The sequence below is a fragment of the Triticum urartu genome, chromosome 6 (genome assembly GCF_003073215.2).
Source record: "Triticum urartu cultivar G1812 chromosome 6, Tu2.1, whole genome shotgun sequence".
In the NCBI taxonomy this organism is placed as follows: Eukaryota; Viridiplantae; Streptophyta; class Magnoliopsida; order Poales; family Poaceae; genus Triticum; species Triticum urartu.
In genome coordinates, this window is record NC_053027.1 from 16,751,910 (window position 1) to 16,772,803 (window position 20,894).

The following is a 20,894-nucleotide window of genomic DNA, read 5'->3' on the forward strand; positions in this document are numbered from 1 at the left end:
ATGGTACTGCTCACTACTCAATTGTTTTGGGTTGCTCTGATATCCGTACTGTTGCTGCTGATTACCTTGGCCGGGTTGTGGATTATAACCTCCCTGGTTACCCAGATGGCCTTGACCGTGAAAACTGCCTCCACCTGAACCGGTGCCTGGGCCATGAAAGCCGCCTCCTCCTGAACCGCCGCCAGGCCCGTAACTTCCATCAAATGTGTTGGAATTTTTGAATGCCTTCATGATTGTACAGTCCTTCCACAGATGGGTGGCTGGCTTCTCCTGGGTGCCGTGTCTTGGACAAGGTTCATTCAATAGTTACTCGAGGGTGGGACCTGACCCGCCTGACCGAGGGGATTGCCTACCCTTGTGCCGTTGGTTGTTGCCCTGTGCATTGGTGTTAGCCACAAATTCGTCAGCCTTACATTTATTACCTCCTTGGTTTGCCGGGTTATGCTGGTGACCCTTGCTGTTGCCGTTCTTCTTTCCCTTCCCTGTTTTTCTTCATCAGACACGGGATCCTTGGTATTGTCAGAATCAGCATACTTGACCAGAGCCGCCATCAACTGGCCCATGTTATTGCAGTCACGCTTGAGCCGCCCCAGCTTCTGCTTCAGAGGTTCAAAACGGCAATTTTTCCCCAACATTAAGACTGCCGAGCCGGCATCCATCTTATCAGATGAATGTATTATCTCCTTGACCTGGCGCACCCAATGGGTTGTGGACTCACCTTCCTCTTGCTTACAATTAGTCAGGTCCATGATTGACATAGGTTGTTTGCATGTGTCCTTGAAGTTCTGAATGAACCGGGCTTTTAATTCCGCCCATGAGCTGATGGAATTGGGGGGCAATCCTTTCAACCAAGTCATTGCTGCATCGCTGACTTCCAACAGCTCCATCTCCATCTCATAACTCTCAATCCAGGCCCCAGGCTGCAAGTCAGACGTGTAATTAGGCACCTTACGAGGCCCCTTGAAGTCTTTGGGCAAGCGCTCATTACGTATAGCTGGCACCAGGCAAGGGACACCTCCTATTCTTGTGGCTACTCCTGCCTCAACAGAGGTTGCTGGATAAGCCGAAAAAGCCTGATGAGCCGCCTGCTCAGCTGCCAGTTGAACCGCCCGCTCAGCCTCTTGACGGATCCTCTCCTGATCCGCTAAGTTAAGGGCTCCAGCCTGCACTGGCTCATGCCTGCGTGGTTGGTTACGGCATTGAGCATTGCTTGACATATCAGCTGAGTCCATATGCCTGCTATAGCTCGGGCTCCGGCTCGGGCGAGGGGTTGAATGGATTCTGTCTCGACTGTAAGAGTACGCATCCTGCTGCGCCAGAGCCGTCTGAAGAAGTTCCCTCACCCTTCGTGTTTCGATTGCTGTCAGAGAGTCGCCTTCCATCGGGAGAGCCGCCAAACGAGCTGACGCAACAATGAGGTTTTCCAAAGGATTGGAGAAGTGACCCGGTGGTGTTGGCGCATAATGAGGCGGAGCGGTACTCATACGAGGTGGTTCCATGGCCCGCGGCTGAACCGACGCTCCGGGTATTGTGATCCGATTTGACTCCGGTGGGTTACTTGGACCGGCCCCGGGTGTGTGGAAAAGGTTCCTAGGATCGAGCGTCAGAGGTAGACGTGACTGAGTTTTCTGATGCCTTCTCCTCATGATCTCGTTTGATGCGTTCAGATCCACTGAGAGCCGGAAAGTCTTCGCTTCAAGCTGCTGAGCACGAGCGTCCAAAGCCGCCCATTCCGCGGCCATCCGGACCTCTTCTGCTGCTAAATTTTCCTTGGCCTGTGCCATATCTTTGCGTACCCGTGCCACCTCCGCGTCATGCTGAGATTTATCCGCCGGCTCTACCACGTTAGTCAATAGAGCCGTCAGCTTATCCATGAGGTCCATTAGCATCTGAGCCGGGGGGCGCACGGGGTCTCCTGACCCGTTCGCTGCCGGCCCGGTGGTTGTTGCTGCTGCAGCCGTAGAGTTCTGCCCGGGCTAAGTGCCTGCCATGAAGACTCCGGCTCGATTCGGCGGCTCAAAGGGGTCCGGAATACTGCTGTCATCGGAACAGCCCCCAAGCATGCCATCCTGCAGCTGATACAAAGAATCCGTGTCGCCTGTTGATGACGTAGCGTCAGAACAGATGGCCATCTCACCGCCATCCACTGATCCTTCCGAGTATTCACCTTCATGGATGCAACCCACAAAGGCACGCTTTACGGTGGGTCGGGCCTGGGCGGGCCTCGCGTGTTGAGCCGTCTCGATGATGTTGGTGCAGACGTCCGGCTTAGGGCCCGATTCGCCAATCCGGCCAATGAAGACATGAATCCCGCCAAAGGGGACCCAGTATCCGTACTCAATTGAGCCGGCCTCGGGGCCCCAGCCTTCGTCGTCGATGTAGAGCTTTCCGCGATGACTCTTGGTCATCCGACCCACAACGTATCCCTTGAGCCCTTCGAAGTTGCCCTTCAAGAACTCAAATCCACCGTGCGCTACCCCACGGTGGGCGCCAGTTGTCATGGAATTGTCACGGTAGATGTCCTAACAAAAGGACTTAGTCGTAGGGCCATCGCAACTAGGAAGCTTAAAGGGGTTAATCGGGACAAAGGACACGAGAGGTTTTATACTAGTTCGGCCCCTTACGATGAAGGTAAAAGCCTACGTCTAGTTGTGTTTGGAATTGCTGGGGTTTCAAAGACCAGGGAGCGAATATGCTTGTCCTGGCTTCGGGTTGTTGTCTCTTCCTCTAAGCTGCCGTTGGGTCGTCCCCTTATATACACGGGTTGACGCCTGGCGACCTACAGAGTCCCGGCCGGCTTACAGAATGTGTCCGGCTTGGTGACTTCTTTTACATGCTGAGGGAGTCCTGGATTAGGGGGTCTCTGGACAGCCGGACTATATCCTTTGGCCGGACTATTGGACTATGAAGATACAAGATTGAAGACTTCGTCCCGTGTCCGGATGGGACTCTACTTGGCGTGGAAGGAAAGCTAGGCAATACGGATATGTATATCTCCTCCTTTGTAACCGACCTTGTGTAACCCTAGCCCCCTCCGGTGTCTATATAAACCGGAGGGTTTTAGTCCATAGGACAACATACAATCATACCATAGGCTAGCTTCTAGGGTTTAGCCTCTTTGATCTCGTGGTAGATCAACTCTTGTAATACTCATATCATCAAGAACAAGCAAGCAGGACGTAGGGTATTACCTCCATCAAGAGGGCCCGAACCTGGGTAAACATCATGTCCCCTACCTCCTGTTACCATCCGCCTTAGACGCACAGTTCGGGATCCCCTACCCGAGATCCGCCGGTTTTGACACCAACATTGGTGCTTTCATTGAGAGTTCCACTGTGTCGTCACCATAAGGCTTGATGGCTCCTTCGAACATCGCTAGTGATGCGGTCCAGGGTGAGGCTTTCCTCCCCGGACAGATCTTCGTATTCGGCGGCTTCGCACCACGGGCCAATTCGCTTGGCCATCTGGAGCAGATCGAGAGCTACGCCCCTGGCCATCAGGTCAGATTTGGAAACTTGAACTACACGGCCGACATCCGTGGAGACTTGATCTTCGACGGATTCGAGCCCATGTCGGACGCGCTGCACAGTCGCGACGAGCATGACGTAACTCTGCCATCGGACAATGTTCGGGAGATCGCATCCGCAATTACTCCGACCATCAATCCGGAGCAAGTCGCGCCATCCGAGAACGGAGGGATGGACCCTGCCATGGAGGCCGCACTCTTAGTGGCGATAGGGCCGGATACCGACTTCACCCCTTACGAGAGCCGTGTCTCCGAACCACTGGATTCATCTCCGGCCATGGACTCCGAGCCGCTCACATCCGTGCCCGTCGAGTCCGACTGGGCGCCGATCATGGAGTTCACCTCCGCGGATATCTTTCAGCACTCACCTTTCAGAGATGTGCAAAATTCATTAAGGTCTCTCTCCCTGTCAGGAGAACCTTGGCCGTACTATGTCCAGCTAGAATGGGATGCGGACGACGAAGAAATTCGCTGCCCACCCACCACCCACTTAGTATCCACTGTCGATGACTTAACCGACATGCTCGACTTCGACTCCGAAGACTTCGACGGTATGGGTGAAGAAGTCGGAGACGAACAGGAACCACTGCCTCAGGACACTGGACTGCCACCTCATCATATGATATATACATGGTGGACACCCCCAAAGAAGGCAATGACGACGAGACATCGGAGGATGACCCCTCCAAGAAGCAACCCAAGCGCCGACGTCAGCGGCGCCGCTCTAAGTCCCGCCACAGCAAGAGCAGTGATACTGACACAAGAGATAATAACACTCCGGATAGCACCGAAGACAACAACAATCCCCTCCAGCACGACGTAGAGCTAGAGGACAAACAAGCTAGCCCTCCAGAGCAGGCAGCAGATGGAGAACCGGAGGGGGACAATTACATGCCTCTCTCCGAATACGAGGCGAGCCTCGGCGATGACGAGTTTATCGTGCCTGAGGACCCCGTAGAGCAAGAGCGCTTCAAGCGCTGGCTTATGGCCACGACCAATAGCCTAAAGAAAAAACAGCAACAACTTCAAGCTGATCAAGACTAGCTAGCAGACAGGTGGACCAAAGTCCTTGCAGCCGAGGAGCATGAACTCGAGCGCCCGTCAAAGAGTTACCCAAAACGCAGGTTGCTACCTCACCTTGAGGAGGAAGCATTCAAACCTCATTCACCAGTGTATGATGCGGCTGACCGGCCACTACGCGGCCGAGCCAGAGAGGCGTTTCAGCCTAAAGTTCAGACCGCACCCCGTCGCCACTCAGTCAAAAATACTATGGCCCGGGGAAACACAGAGGACCTGCGAGACATCTTGGACAGTAAGGCAAAAATTGCAAGGTCAATATATGGGACACGGGCACGTGCGCCCACACGGGACGATGATCGTCGCGTCGGATACACCAAGAGTAAATCTGGTCGGGCCGAATACAGCAGACAAGACTCATACGAACTACGTCGGGATATAGCCCGGCACAGAGGTGCCGCACACCCCCTATGCTTCACTGATGAAGTTATGAATTTCATGAATTCCCGAGGGTTTCAAACCCGTAAATATCGAATCATATGATGGCACAACAGATCCCGCTGTATGGATTGAGGATTTCCTCCTTCACATCCACATGGCTCGCGGTGATGATCTACATGCCATCAAGTACCTCCCACTAAAACTCAAAGGACCAGCTCGACATTGTCTGAATAGCTTGCCAGCAGATTCCGTCGGCAGTTGGGAGGATCTGGAAGAAGCATTTCTTGACAACTTCCAGGCCACTTATGTGCGGCCACCGGATGCTGATGACTTGAGCCACATAACCCAGCAGCCAGGGGAATCAGCCAGACAATTCTGGACACGGTTCCTGACTAAGAAAAATCAAATTGTAGACTGTCCGGATGCAGAGGCCCTAGCGGCATTCAAGCATAACATCCGCGACGAGTGGCTCGCCCGCCACCTCGGCCATGAGAAGCCGAAATCTATGGCAGCCCTCACGACACTCATGACCCGCTTTTTCACGGGCGAGGATAGCTGGCTGGTTCGTAGCAACAACACATCGAGGAATCCAGATACCTCGGATACCAAAGATGTTAACGGTAGGCAGTGTCGTAATAGACCAAAGCGGGCATAACGACGATAACACCGAAGATACAGCAGTCAATGCCGGATTCAGAGGCTCTTGATCCGATCAGCGGAAAAAGCCATTTAAAAGAAATACTCCGGCTCCGTCCAGTCTGGATCGCATACTGGATCGCTCGTGTCAAATCCACGGCACCCCCGACAAGCCAGCAATGACACCAACAGAGAATGCTGGGTGTTCAAGTAGGCCGGAAAGTTAAATGCCGAGAACAAGGACAAGGGGCTGCATAGCGATGACGAGGAGGAGCCCCGGCCGCCGAACACAGGAGGACAGAAGGGGTTTCCCCCACAAGTGAAGACAGTGAACATGATATACGCAACCCACATTCCCAAGAGGGAGCGGAAGCATACTCTAAGGGACGTCTATGCGATGGAGCCCGTCGCCCCAAAGGTCAACCCATGGTCTGCTTGTCCGATCACCTTCGATCGCAGGGACCACCCCACTAGCATCCGTCATGGCGGATCCGCCGCACTGGTCCTAGACCCCATCATTGACGGATTTCACCTCACTCAAGTCCTTATGGACGGCGACAGCAGCCTGAACCTGCTTTATCAGGATACAGTGCGAAAAATGGGTATCAATCCCTCGAGGATCAAACCCAGCAAAACCACCTTTAAAGGCGTCATCCCAGGTGTAGAGGCCCATTGCACAGGCTCAATCACACTGGAAGTGGTCTTCGGATCACCGGATTACTTCCAAAGCGAAGAGTTAATCTTCGACATCGCCCCATTTCGCAGTGGCTATCATGCACTGCTCGGACGGATAACATTTGCAAAATTCAATGCAGTGCCGCATTACGCATACCTTAAGCTCAAGATGCCAGGACCTCATGGGGTCATAACAGTAAATGGAAACATGCTCCGTACGGAAGAGCACACTGTGGCCCTTGCAGCAGAAGCACAAAGCAGCCTGTTCAGGCAGACCACTCATTCGGCGTCATGGCCTCCGGACACCTTCAAGCGAGTCCGGAACAAGCTGCAAGAGGATCGCCTGGCATGATCAGAGCTCGCCTAGCAATTCGGCCCCCGTCCCAGTCCCAGTGAAGCGACAAAATCAGTGCTGCGCGTACATAACTACGCATTGAAAATACCATGGACATAGGCGGGGGCACGATCAGGACACGCCTCGCATTGTGGCTTAACCACAATAGGGGCTGTATACCTTTGACATTCCTTTTCTCTTTCAGGGCCTAACTCTCTGGAAGCCCTTTCCGGCAGTATGATTGCCAGACACATTTCGGAAGCAACAACCAAGGCGGCAAGAAGCTAAGATGAACAAGGGAACCGCCAGGTGGTCACTAATAATAATTGATATACCCGTTTCCCACTATTCATGCATAACTTGCCCTCGGATAGGACATTTCGAATTGTCCTACTTTATGCTTATTGCACTACTTGTACCAGTATGCTTCGACGTATTATTTAAATAACAATGCATATCATTAATCTGTCACTGAATTATTTAAGTTTTTCTTTCTCTTATATGTCCACTTATGACAATCCGCACCCGCACGTTCGGGTATGGTCAGTCCGCCAGGGGTTCTCGTTTACCCCATAATACGGCGCAAGAAGTCCGAACACTTTCGACAGTGCGGCACCCCAAACTTATAGCATTATATGCATCAGCTCTAAATCGTGTCTTTGGTCAAATGTTGGGTTGCCCGGCTCCCATGCTTTGGTACCTTACGTTCCGCTATATCGGCTAAGGTAGCGGTGGGAGAACTACTGCGATTGTGTCCCGGTTCTTCCGGACGAGCACCTCAGTAGAGAAAGCCAGAAACTGACTGTCATGATAAGGCGAGATACTGGTCGCTGTTCGAGAGGTCTCAAGTCCTTAAAGACTTTTTCTGCTTTGGGCGAGGAGTCGTCCTTGTCCGTCTTAGGCGTGTATAGCGCCCCAAATTCGGCCCTCCGAATACCAGGGGCTTCGCCAAAATTTAAAATCATAGACTTCTATGGCTAAGTGAGAGTGATAAAGCATTATAGTCCGATTGCCTGGTTCGTTGCGCTGAACACCTCCCTTGGAGGACCCAAAATTGGGGTAAAGAGTGTTCAGGTTTATCCCGAACACCCCGGTACTAGTTACATGGGGATAGAAGCCGATGACTGGCCAACTCTCAGATTTTCTAAACGGCCGCACATAAGGTAATATTTTAAATTAAGGAAGCGCCGCATGGCGCAAATGAACTCGTTTCATTTTACAGGATCACATGAGCAAAATGTCTAGAATTTCCATGGTAGTGGGCATGTCACAGAATGTCATGTTTTGCAATCGAGCATAGCTCTCAGATATGAATGAATGAGATGCTCCAGTATCGAAAAGAACAGATGCCGGATGGCAATTGACAAGGAGCGTACCAAGGACTACGTTAGGATCATCATGAGCCTCCTCAGCTAAGACATAGTTGACATGGCCACGTGCAGTGGTGGCTGGCTTGGCATAGAATGTCTTTCCCGCTGGCTTACCACGGCCAACGGACTTTCCAGACTGATTGGGGTTGTTGTTCCGGGGACACTCTCGACTATAGTGACCCGGCTCTCCACACTTGAAACATGTCACTACATTGGGGCGTGGAGCAGCATTAGCAGCGGGGCCACCATAGGACTTAGATGGTGCAAACTGCTGGTTGGGGCGAGGCGCCTCAAAGGATGGCCTCGGAATGAACCTGGGTGGCAGTGCCATGCTTGGAATCCACACCTGGTGCTTCTGAGATCCAGAGCCGGATGAAGATTCAAAATCACGAGAGTGCTTGCGTGAAGCATCAAAGTCAGACTGGCCTGTCTCAGCACTGATGGCTTTATTGACCAACTTCTGAAAGGAGGTGCACTCGTGCAGACGAAGATCGTGATGAAGCTCAGGGCTAAGTCCATTGCGGAACCTTGCATGCTTCTTAGCGTCGGTGGATATCTCTTCAGGAGCATATCGTGCCAGATTCCCGAATTCACGACTATATGCATCCACAGTCAGTCTCCCTTGGGTGAAATTGCAGAACTCTTCCCTCTTGCGATCTACGAGACCTTCCGGGATGTGATGCTCACGGAAAGCCTCACTGAATTCAGCCCAAGTAGTGATTTGGCCGACCGGACGCATAGCCTCAAAGTTTTCCCACCAAAGGCTAGCAGGGCCTTCGAGGTGATAGGCAGCATAGGTAACCTTATCAGCTTCGGCTACATTGGCAGAACGTAGCTTGTGTGTGATGCTGCGGAGCCAGTCATCCGCGTCGAGGGGCTCGACGGAATGATTAAACTTTGGTGGGTACAACTTGATGAAGTCATTGATTGACACTAAGTCCTTTCGCTGATGGCGTGCAGTGTTCTGCTCAATCCGCTCCAGCAAGCGGTTAGTCTCACGCTTGTTTCTTTCCGCCTCCAGCATAACTTTGGCCAGAGAAGGCGGGTGAGGCAGATTTTCACCCCTAGCTACACTGGCTTCCCCCTGCTCTGGGGCAGCAGGGTTGCTGCGGGTGTTGACCATCCTAGGAGAAAACAAGACAATGGTTTAGATAAGGATGGCACAAACTTAGCAAGGAAGTGCAGAATGTAATGGATAACATGGAATGCTAAGATGTTCATTGCACGACATGGTAATATAGAAACTGCCATATATATACCATTGGTCATACACACCGTACATAGTTTAGTACTAGCCCAGGCTAGAGTACAACTACGGTGAAAGACATTACATCTCATCGGAGGCATTCCAAGCTCCTATACATTATTTTTCTACACCTCTGGAGCATGATACACACCCAGTCGTATCCCACGGGTCACACAGGACTGTGGAGGATACAACTATTACAGTACTAGTGAAACTACTACTAGCTCAGACGGCTCCGTAGTAATCCTCATAAAATTCACCACCAAAACCTGGAAGTGGAACATGATCATCTGGGAACAGACGGTCCTGCGGAGCCTGCGGACCATAGGGACTCAGATGTGGCCTCGGTCCCACAGGCGGTGGCAGACGGGGACCACGAGGAGGGGTGATGCCTCCTACATCGCGCCACTCCATACAATCTGGCAATCCAGACCATACAGGGTACAAGTCCCTCAGGTCCATGTATCCTGCCTGTACCGTAGGTGCAAACCGAGTCAAAGTGGCCCAGTGATCAGGACGAGAGTTGAAAAGCTCCATACGCAAGGCCCGATTTTCGCGGTCCTTATCCTCGAGCAACTCGGCAGTGGTGCGGAGTAGTGACTCCTCATGTGTAGAGTCATAGTACAAAGCCTGATAGTACCCCTGTGCTCCAGGAAGTGAGGCTGGCATGTAACGGAAATTGGTGTTCTGAAGCAAGGCAGTCCTGGCTCGAATGATAGTCATCATTGAATAGACTGCATCCTGCACAGACATCTCAATAGTGACCCCAAGTCCATAGTAACAGTGAAGGGGTTCAGTGGCTCCAGGATAAGAGGGATATATCCTGACGGTACAAAGGTACTGGCTCTGGTTGAAGTCTCTGAACTGCTCCTCGACGGTATATTCCGGATACCACCGATAGCCTGACTCGACCATCACTCGAACCAACATGGCCGTGTGGCCGGGCACATCGAGGCACCGGGTCATACGAACCACTTGGTTCTGCGAACGGGTGGCCATCTGAAAGCACAGAATAATGCAAAGGCATTAGAATTTTCTAGGGGAAATCGGACAGGATAACGACTGTAAATGCTCAGAAAAAGATTTGAGACATCCACAATAGTTTGCAATACCACTCAACAACATCATATCAAGGTTGTGATTCAACTGGCAACATACTAAAAGTAGTAGAAACTGTACTGAGGCTTGTAACAACAATCCTATAAGCTACTACGGATTAGTAACACGTGAACCTGATAGAAGAAGAGAGCCTAGTCCTTAACCCACGTAGAATGAGAAGAGAATGACTCAGATCAGAGGGCATAAGGTAAAGGAGTAAAAGAGCCTTACATTCCCTCCCACAATCAATTCCCCTACATATAACTAAAGCATTTCTAGACTCGACATCGACCAGTTTGGCTCAACGAACCTACAGGCAGTTCGGTTCTGATGCCAACGCTGTCAGGACCCCGATTCCAAGTCACATCGATCTAGCCGGTAACACCTCATATCACATTGCGGCCTCACGCACGGTATCCCCACGGGTGTCGCCTTACCATGGCCCGGGACCATTTGCGCCTTTTGGCTCACGTATATGATAGTGTCGCTAGAATGCATATGACAGAGAACCCGAGCCGACATGGCTAGTCGTGAACCCAAAGCGGCACAGACCTATGGAGACAGGCATACATGAATCACATTGAGCATGTCAGTCAACAGCGTGTGATTCCGGGCTGTAGCACTGGGCTAACAGGACTCCGGGGAACCCGGGCTGAAGCAGGCTAGGCAGGACTCCGGATGTCACCGCGTGACATTTCCCCGAAGGGACAGACATAGGAACGAAGTGAAACACATGCCGGCCAGTCAAGTGTCCTGAGCAGTAGTGCTGGGCTAGCAGGACTCCGGTGAACCGGGCTGTAGCGGACTACTATGGCTCAAGGAGCACTAGACTACATTTCCCCATAAGAGAGGCTCCCAAGGATAAAAAACTAGATTATCGGATCCCACACATACCAAGCATTTCAATCATACACACAATATGCTCGATATGTGCAAATACAACATGGCATCACAACAAAACTCTACAACTCAAGTACTTTATTTAAGGGCTCCAGAGAGCCATACATAACATGTTCATACAGGTAGGGTCACATGACCCGACACTCAAGTCATACAAGCATACAAGCACATGCGGAAGCAAATAGTCTGAGTACAGACACTAGAAAGAAAGAAGGCTTGTCAAAGCCTGTCTATCTACATAGGGCCCTTCATGGCTAGGATCATCACCTGGGTGGCAAGTTACTCATCGACGTCGAGACATACATAAAACCCATCAGAGGGGGCGGTGCTGTCGTTTGGAAACAGTAATTAAAGCAAACATGAGTACAAAGGTACTCAGCAAGTCTTACAACAGAACCTACTATACATGCTCATTCTCAAGAAGGTGGTGGAGTTATTGCAGCAAGCCAGCTTTGACTCTTGGCTAAGCTATCCTACGAGACACCACTAGCAAAATAGTTTTCGCACACGAGTCCACTAATCACCAACACAATACTCCACCGGGGATCCTCCCTCGTCATCCTATGAGAGGGCCATCCTCGGTACTCACACTTATCTTGAGTCTTTTAGTAGTAACCATTAACTTGTCTATGAACTGTATAGGCAACCAAGTAGTCCTTTACCGCGGACGCGGCTATTCGAATAGTTTTATACCCTGCAGGGGTGTACTTCGTCACACATGTTTCCACCACTTAGCGTCTACACACGACATGTGCTTGGCAGACTTCAAGCGAAAGCCGACGTGGGTGCAGACCACGACCTGACTAACCGCACAAGTCTCTAGTCCAGGTTTATCGCCTATTCGGGTTCCATCCGCAAGGAAATCCGGCCGGGGTGTCCTCAACGGCCCCAAATGATGTGTACAGGGTCCCGAGACGCCAAACGGGCGCCCGGCATACCCGGCCACAGTGTATCTACCACATCATAGCCCACCCCTAGGGTCAGCGCTACGCACGGCCACCAACACATAACCTACAAACACCAGAAACTAGTTGCAACTCCTGGACAGAGGACGAGAGGGGTCAGTAAGTCAAGCGGGATCATATTTCAGGGCCCAATGTGTGGTAGTAGCTGAATCTTAAATCACACATACAGATCTCAGTTCTTATGGACGGCCTCAATGAGACAACCCACCATGTACTCCTACATGGCCTCTCATCGGTACCTTTACCAAAACATGTTCAACACATCCCTCACATTACTGACATAACCATTTCACTCTAGCCCATCACCCAGATGAACCAGACCTGACACAACTCTAAGCATAGCAGGCATAGCAAGGTAGGAAACACATACACAGCTCAATCAACTCCTACACATGCTAGTGGGTTTCATCTAGTTAATGTGGCAATGACAGGTCATGCAGAGGATAAGGGTTCAACTACCGTAGCACACATCAGTTTGAAACATTGTTGTCTTAATGCAGTAAACGAGAGCAGAGGCGAGAACATGGGATTGTATCGATATGATCAATGGGGCTGCTTGCCTGATGGAGTGGTAGTAGGGTACTGCCCTTCAGCTGGATACTCAGAGATATCCTCGGAGGCAGAACCTACCACGAAAGACACCACAGTATATAATCAACACATGGCAATATGCAACAATATGATGCATGCTATGACATGGCAAAATCAGGTGTCCTGCCTAATGCAATGTGAAACAAGTTGAAATGGGTCCATTTGAATCAAAGATTCAAATGGAAGCTTAAGTTCTTATGCTTTATAAGTTATTAGCTCATTAAACATGGCCTTATTAGTGCATTACCTTATTCTGCTTAAACAGCAAGGTTAACTTGTTTTGTCATGCATGAAACCATTACAGATGGATAGATTGAATTTTTCTGATCATTTTTCATATATAAATCTTTGCATTTGGAGCTATGGTTGATTTTCTATGATTTTTAGAAGTTTTGACTATTTTCTGGAATTTTCTATTAAAGAATAAATCCAGTAATTGAATTAATGCGTCAGCACTGCGTCACTGTGACGTCAGCGGGTCAAAGGCGCCAGCCCAGGTCAAACCTGACTGGTGGGCCCCTTCTGTCAGTCTCTCAGCTAACTAACAGAGTTAGTTAGTGTTTAGTTAGCACTAAACTGGGTTAGTTAGGCTCTGGGCCCACATGTCAGTGAGAGAGGGTTAGTTAACGACGTCATTAACCTCTAACAGAGTGATTAGCTCTAATTTAAACTAATCTAAATTAGTTAGGAGCCGGCCCCACCTATCAGTGTCTCAGGCGGAGTCAAACTGGGGTCAAACCCCTGGTCAGCGGGGTTAATCCCGCCGGCGTTGAGTCGCCGGCGAGGCCGAGACGGCGGAGAGCTTCGGAAATCGGCCACAGGCGACCAATTCGACCGCGGTTTGGTCCTACGCGTAGCTGGGGCTCGCGCGCATCTAGTGGGGCAAGTGGGAGGAGCTGGGGTGGAGCGAGCTCGCCGGAGTCGAGCTCGTGGCGGCGGCCGGAGCTCGGCCGTTGGTGTTTTGCTGCTGCAGCGAGCTAGGGGGAAAACGGACATGCTAGCGAGGCGCTGCGAGGTGCGGGGAGTGCGTTAAGCACCCGCGCTTGACAAAGGCCACCGGAGTGACGCCGGCGTCGAGCTCGCGCGGCGGCGTGCTACGGTGAGCAAGGGGGCGGCGTCTACGGCGGGCAAACGAAGCAGAGAAGAGGGGGGATCGGTAGAGGAGCTCACGGCGGTTGCAGGACGCGTCTCAGCGGGCTCGGGGGAGGTCGGACGTCGTCGGGGCGTTGCCGGCGATCTCGGCGGACCGAGGAAGAAGAAGGCGTCGGGGAGGCGCTTGGAGGCGTCCGGCGTTGCGTGAGTCGACGGGGAGGCGTAGACGATGGAGGCGGAGCTCACGGGCACGTCAGGGAGGCGAGGGGGTGGCTCTGGTGGCAACTACGGCGAACGGCGGCGAGGATCGCGCTCGGCCATCGCGGGAGAGGGTGAGGGAGACGAGGGGGAGAGAGGGGAGGAGTGCAGGGAGGTGCTGGGCGTCTCCGTGGCGCTCGGATGGGGACGAGGAGGCAGCAGGAGGTGGAAGCAGGAGGTGATGAAGCCATGTACCTAGGGTAGGGGCACGGGCCTGTCCAAAGAGCCCTACCCTGGGACATCCCTAGGATAAGTCACCTTTCAATTGACTTGAAGGTATCCCACTCGACGGGTTCAAGACACTCGACCAAGAAGCCATCACTCGACCATGAAGCCAACCACTCGACTGCCAGGAGACCTAAAGTCACTCCTCAGGCGAACCGTCGGCTATTAAGTAGTCTTTATGGTCATTATCACACTTTATTAGGGGCATTACCAGTAACGCCCAACCTTAAATGTACCTTAAACCCTGCACTACTGAGGGCAAGAGGGGGCCGGTGAACTCTATATAAGCCACCCCCCTCCTCAGTATGGAGGGTTTGCACCTCTGTTATTCACACGCCAGTAATCCAATCGACCGCCTCCGGGCACCGAGACGTAGGGCTATTACTTCCTCCACGAAGGGCCTGAACTCGTACATCTTGGTGTGTTTACAACTTCCCAATAGCTGAGATCTAGCCTCTCCATACATACCCCCCTACATCACTGTCAGGGGTTAGAAACCACGACAGTTGGCGCCCACCGTGGGGCCGGAATCTTAGCGCCTGATTGGAGAAGTTGCGATTTTTCCGATCCCTTTGATCATGGTTTCGTGCGGAGTTTTTGTGGAGGGCCGCGAGATCCGCCTCGGCGCGCTCACGTTCATCGCCGACGACTCCGCCTGGCTTCAGGAGGCGCCACTCGACATCGACGCGCTCCCCGTCCGCGGTGCGACGCATTTCCGCGCATGCGTTCATGGCGTCCTCCTGCGGCAGCCGTCGACCCAGTATCAGTCGGCCCCCGTAATCGTCTCCCCGCTCTGTCTCCCACCGCCGCAAGCGCTCCGGTCGGTCGAGACTTCAGAGGTGGTGAGCATGCCGTGGCTCGCCAGTCGGACCGCACCCCGCAAGTCGCGCAATCGAGCCCGACGAAATCCCTCTGCGGCCTGTTCGACTTCGACTGGCTCCGGCGGAGAACCGCATCCGAGTTGCACAGCAGCGACCCAGCGGCTGAGATCCTGGCGGTCGATGGAACGCACAGTCCTCCCGGTTTCCCTCGCGCTGATGGAGGCGCGGGTGGGGGCGGCCCGTCGCATCCCCACGATGAGTACCTCCCCGAACCTCTCACGTCATTACATCGAGAGGAGCTTCGCCGCCGGAACATGGACGCACTCCGCACTCCTATCGTCGGAGAGACCCCCGAGGCCCGGGCCTTGGAGGACGCGCGCTTGGCTAATTTGGCCGAGCGCACTCAACTGGAGAATCTCCAGCGAGCACTCGACGAGCAAGCGCGTCAGCGGGCTCCCGAGTCTAGTCGACGCCAGCTCTTCCCGCCGACGCAGGTATACCGAACCCCAGTTCAGAATTTGGCCGCCGCGGCCCATATAGTAGAATCGATTCAGCCCTCCCAGTCGGAGGCGGGCAGGGGCTTGTTACAGATCAGAGCGTTGCTCCGGGCGGCGGAAACCAGAATTCCGCTGTTTCTCAGTCGCGAATAGGATCCACAGTCGATCCGTTGCAACAGATACAGTCCAGTCGGCTCACAGCCCGCGGTCGCCCCCGAGGCGTGAGGGACGTGGCGACCGGCATGATCAGTACAGAAGGAATGAGCAGTATGATCACCGATCCGATCGTGATGATCGACGTCGAGTGCCAACCCCTCCCCCGAGGAGTGGGTCATATGTGCCTCGACATCGAGATGACAGGCGCCCTCATAGCGTTGGGCAGAGGATTCCCGTCGACCCCAGGGACCCAGGCTTTGACGCGAGATCTGTCCTCGTTCAAGGCTTGGTTGACAGGAACAGGGCTCATCGGGAAGGCCAGAACAGAGATGCGCCCGCCAGCAGCAGAATACGTGTTTCAGGGCCAGAGTGTTTCAGTCGAGCCATCAGGGCCGCGGTGATTCCTCCCAACTTTCGGTTGGCGACTGGAGTCAGCAAGTTCACCGGTGAGTCTAAGCCTGACACTTGGCTCGAAGATTACCGAGTGGCTATACAGATTGGCGGTGGCAATGATGAGGTGGCTATGAAGCATGTGCCTCTCCTGTTAGAGGGCTCGGCCAGAGCGTGGCTGAATCAGTTAGCACCCAGCAACATCTACACTTGGGAGGATCTCTCTCGAGTGTTTGTCACAACCTTTGAGGGAACATGCAAGCGACCCGCAGGCCTTACAGAATTGCGGTCTTGCGTGCAGAAGCCGAGTGAAACTCTGAGGGATTACATCCAGAGGTGGATCACTTTGCATCACACAGTTGAGAATGTACCGGATCACCAAGCAGTTTGTGCCTTTAAACAAGGCGTCAATAACAGAGAGTTGAACCTGAAGTTTGGTCGGACCGGAGAAATGTCCCTGAATCGGATGATGTAAATTGCCACCAAATACGCTAACGGAGAAGATGAAGATCGACTCCGGAGTGGCAAGCAGAAAGCAGTCGCCCAGGAAACCGAAGGCAATTCCAGTCGGAAGCAGAAGCGGAAGGCCGAGCCAGCCGCCCCTGGGGAGGCCCTGGCCGCAACCCAGGGAAATTTCAAGGGAAAACCCAAAGGCCCCTGGAAGCCCAAGAAAGTCAAGGATCAAGATGGAAATGATGTTTTGGATCTGCCATGTCACATCCACACCAAGAAAGATGAAGAGGGTAATTTCATTTACCCAAAGCATACCACTCGACAGTGCCGGCTCCTGATCCAGCAGTTTCAGGGCAAACAGCCCAAAGATAAGGAAAAAGAGTCGGACAGAGTCGAGGACAATGAAGATAGCGACGACGGATACCCCCAAATCAATTCCACCCTGATGATTTTTGCTGATGTCGAAAGCAAAAGTCGACTGAAAGTCATTAACCGTGAGGTGAATATGGTTGCTCTGGCGACACCCGGTTATCTGAAGTGGTCTCAGACTGCCATCACATTCGACCAGTCCGATCACCCTACGCACATTGCCACCCCTGGGAGGCAAGCTTTGGTGGTCGACCCAGTTGTCGAAGGCACTCGACTGACCAAAGTCCTGATGGATGGTGGCAGTGGCCTGAACATATTGTATGCTGAAACATTGAAAGGGATGGGCATTCCGATGTCGAGGCTCAGTGCCAGCAACATGAGCTTCCGTGGAGTCATTCCTGGAAAGAAAGCCGAGTCACTCGGCCAGATTGCTCTCGACGTGGTTTTCGGTGATTCAAAGAATTACCGCAGGGAAAAGTTGACATTTGAGGTTGTGGACTTCCAAAGTGCTTATCATGCTATTTTGGGCCGGCCGGCTTATGCACGCTTCATGGCTCGACCATGCTACGTGTATCTCAAGTTGAAGATGCCCGGCCCCAGAGGTGTGATCACCGTTACCGGCAATCGGAAGAAAGCAGAAGAGTGTTTTCAGAAAGGATCGAAGATTGCTGACGCTCAGATGGCAGTTGTTGAGCTACAAGAGTACCAGAAGACTGCTGATCCGAGTGAATTGCTACGACTCAAGAAGCCTGCTTCAGAATCAGCTTTTCAGTCGTCCGGCGAAACAAAGCCAGCCCACATTCACCCGACCGACCCCAATGCTGCCCCGACTCACATCTCGACGACGCTCGACTCCAAATAGGAAGAAGTGCTCATCCAGTTCCTCCGTGAGAACTGGGACGTCTTCGCATGGAAGCCTTCTGACATGCCTGGAGTTCCCAGGCGGCTGGCTGAGCACCGTCTACGAGTCGACTCGAAGTTCAAGCCTGTGAAAGAACATCTTCGACGGTCCGCCGTCCAGAAGAGGAAAGCTATTGGCGAGGAGGTGGCTCGGCTCTTAGCAGCGGAGTTCATCCGAGAGATTTACCACTCCGAGTGGCTCGCCAATGTTGTCATGGTCCCCCAAAAGGACAAGTCACTTCGCATGTGCATTGACTTTAAACACATCAATCGGGCCTTCCCGAAAGATCATTTCCCTCTCCCCCGCATCGACCAGGTAGTGGACTCGACCGCGGGGTGTGAGCGTTTGTCTTTTCTAGATGCTTATTCAGGGTACCATCAGATCCGTCTGTATGGACCCGACGAGATCAAAACGGCTTTCATCACCCCATTTGGGTGCTTCTGTTATGTCACCATGCCCTTCGGCCTCAAGAATGCTGGAGCCACGTTCATGAGGATGATTCAGAAGTGTTTACTCACTCAGATCAGTCGGAACGTAGAAGCATACATGGATGATATTGTGGTTAAGTCACGGAAAGGTTCCGACCTACTGACTGACCTTGCCGAAACCTTTGCTAACCTCAGGGGATACGATATCAAGCTCAATCCATAAAAGTGCACATTCAGAGTTCCAGGTGGAAAGTTACTCGGTTTTCTCGTTTCCGAACGAGGAATCGACGCCAATCCCGAGAAAGTTGGCACCATACTCCGGATGAAGCGCCCTGTGCGTGTACACGATGTCCAGAAACTTACAGGTTGCTTGGCCGCTCTAAGTCGATTCATTTCTCGTCTCGGTGAAAAGGCGTTGCCTCTTTACCGACTGATGAAGAAGTCTGACAAGTTCGAGTGGACTCCAGAAGCTGACGTAGCATTTGCAGAGCTCAAAGCTCTGCTCTCCACCCAGCCGGTGCTTGCTGCCCCAATCAGTAAAGAGCCTCTGCTGCTGTACATTGCGGCCACGGGACAAGTTGTCATTACAGTACTCACGGTCGAGCGGGAAGAATAAGGAAAGGCCTTCAGAGTTCAGCGCCCCGTATATTATGTGTCTGAAGTTTTGACCCCTTCGAAGCAAAGATATCCCCATTAGGAGAAGCTTGTATATGGGATCTACATGACCACGAAGAAGGTTGCACACTACTTCTCTGACCATTCCATTACAGTCGTCAGCGACGCTCCACTGTCAGAGATCTTGCACAACAGAGATGCAACTGGTCGAGTGGCTAAGTGGGCGATTGAACTCCTCCCCCTAGATATCAAGTTTGAAGCAAAGAAGGCTATCAAGTCCCAAGCAATTGCAGATTTCGTCGCCGAGTGGATTGAACAGCAACTTCCGACTCGGATTCACTCGGAGCACTGGACCATGTTCTTCGATGGATCTAAGATGCTGAACGGTTCCGGTGCTGGGGTAGTATTGGTCTCACCCCGAGGAGATAAGCTCAGATACGTTCTCCAGATTCACTTCGATTCCTCCAACAATGAAGCAGAATATGAAGCACTCTTGTACGGGTTGCGCATGGCCATTTCACTCGGCGTCCAGCGCCTCATGGTCTACGGCGACTCAGATTTGGTGGTTAATCAGGTGATGAAGGAGTGGGACGTCAGAAGTCCGGCAATGACTGGTTATTGCAATGCAATGAGAAAGTTAGAAAAGAAATTCGAGGGGTTAGAGCTTCATCACATCCCCCGACTGAAAAATCAAGCAGCAGATGATCTGGCAAAGATAGGCTCCAAGAGAGAAGCCATTCCCAGCAATGTGTTTTTGAAGCACATCCGCTCGCCGTCAGTCCAGGAGGATCCCTTCGCAGAAGAAGCCCCGCAACCGAAAAGTGCCACAGATCTGACTGAAGTCGAAATTCCTGCTGTGGTCGACCTAGTCATGGAGGTCTTGGCTATCACTCCTGACTGGACGGTACCATACATCGCGTATATCCTAAGGAAAGAACTCCCGGAGGACGAGGAAGAGGCTCGACAGATTGTCCGCCGATCCAAGGCCTTCACAGTCATAAAGGGACAGTTGTATAGGGAAAGCGCGACTGGAATCGGTCAGAAATGCATAACACCAGAAGAGGGTTAGATGATCCTTAATGATATCCACTCGGGGACCTGTGGTCACCATGCATCCTCTCGGACCATTGTGGCTAAAGCATACCGAGCAGGATTTTACTGGCCAAGAGCAAATGAGATGGCAAAAGAGATAGTCGACAAGTGTGGAGGTTGCCAGTTCTACTCCAACATGTCACACAAGCCTGCATCAGCCCTGAAGACCATTCCACTCGTCTGGCCCTTTGCTGTCTGGGGACTGGACATGGTCGGTCCACTGAGAACAGGCAGGAGCGGATTCACGCATGTGCTTGTGGCAATCGACAAGTTCACCAAATGGATTGAAGCCAAGCCTATCAAGAATCTCGATGCTTGCACTACTATCAGTTTTGTCAGAGGACTGACGTTCAAATATGGGGTCCCGCATAGCATCATCACCGACAATGGGTCAAACTTCGATTCAGACAAGTTCAGAGCTTTTTGCGCCTCTCAAGGCACGCGAGTCGACTACACGTCGGTCGCGCATCCTCAGTCGAATGGACAAGCTGAAAGCGCAAATGGTCTGATTCTCAAAGGATTGAAGCCTCGATTGATGCATGATCTCAAGCACGCAGCAGGCACTTGGGTCGACGAACTTCCGTCGGTTTTGTGGGGGCTGAGCACCACCCCGAACCGATCGACCGAAAGAACGCCATTTTTTCTGGTTTACGGAGCCGGAGCCGTCCTGCCGAGTGATCTACTTCACAACGCCCCTAGAGTGGAGCTTTATAACGAAGACGAAGCAGAGCAAGCCCGGCAAGACGCAGTCGACCTCCTAGAGGAGGAGAGGGAAATGGCTATGATCAGATCGACCAT